Genomic DNA, 1,414 nt, shown 5'->3' with positions numbered 1-1,414 from the left:
CTTGGGAGCGGCTACGTATGCTGTGTTTTTGGGAGAATTGTAGTCGGTGATTTTACTACCTTTTTTTACTACTTTACTACTACTTCTACTTCCTGTTATCTTCTTCATCATCGTCTTTTTCACCAGTAGAAACAGACGGTTGTTGATCACGTGACTCCTGTGATGTGAAAAAACTGTTTCCATTGCAGTTTTGCAAAAAACACCAATTTTGATACGACCGAAAAACCACCTCATCCTAGTGCAAAAACATTTTGTTGAAAAACGTAATTTTTGTCCAAATTGACGTGTTTCCATTGAGCAAATTTATTTTCGAAATTCTAATTTGCGCATTTTCATGGTGAATGGAAACGGAGCTACTGATGATGGTAAGCTACACTGTAGCCACAGCTGCCCTGGGGCTCACTGACAGAAGAGAAGTTACACATTACAATTTTAAACATGACCGAACTCATCAAGAAAGAGTTACAGATGCTCTGTAAAAAAATTGCAGTTAAATTTACAGGTTCCACTGAACCAAGTTGAATAAATTAATTCAACTCAATGCAGTGAAACCTGTTGACGTAATTTATAAGTACAAACACAGCACAATTTTCATTGATTATGTTTTGCCATGAAAGTTTGAATTGTTAAATTAAAGTTAAGGATACAAATATTGTAAAGTAATATTTCCGATCTGTTTTTGTGTAGTAAAAAAATTCTGTTTGCAAAGGGGTGTTAGTGAATTTTCCTGCCAGGGCTGTTTCTATTCTCAGAGGTGACCACAGCCCAGGGCTGTGTGATGACCTCATGGGGACGTTTATTTTTGGAGTTCATATGGCCCACTGAGGATGATGATGGTAGCGATGATGATGATGAGGATGATGCTGTGTGAGCACCTGAGGCTTTCTATCCACGTGAAAGACGACAAGCAGAGAGAAGAAAGACATCTGAAGGCGTCACAGGTTTCAGATTCAGGTCATTTTGGAGACATGCTTGTCTCTCAGGCTTTCCATGCTGCAGCTGAGAACCTGGGTTTAGCTCAAATGACCCTATTTATCTTCCTATCCCCATGCTTTATTTCTCAATGATGCAGTTATGCTCTGACAGCGGGATAGCAATCAGAGAAAATCAATTTTCACTTACAAGGTCAGAATGCTGAATGATCTAGAACAGGGGTGGGCAATCATGGTCCTGGAGGGCTGCAGTCCTACATGTTTTACATGTTTCCTGCTCCAACACACCTGATCCAGTCACTGAACTACCTCTTCATGTTCTGCAGTATGGAGAACCAACACTGACATAATTAGAAATAAAAGCAGAAATAGATAAATGAACCTTTAAATTAATAAATACATTTAAAATGCACCAAATTAATTAAAAAGGAGAACTTTACTTCATGTTTTATCATTTAATTGACCTTTGTATTTATTTTTCC

Source organism: Austrofundulus limnaeus, unplaced genomic scaffold (genome assembly GCF_001266775.1).
Source record: "Austrofundulus limnaeus strain Quisiro unplaced genomic scaffold, Austrofundulus_limnaeus-1.0 Scaffold1430, whole genome shotgun sequence".
NCBI lineage: Eukaryota > Metazoa > Chordata > Actinopteri > Cyprinodontiformes > Rivulidae > Austrofundulus > Austrofundulus limnaeus.
This window is presented reverse-complemented; position numbering follows the sequence as displayed.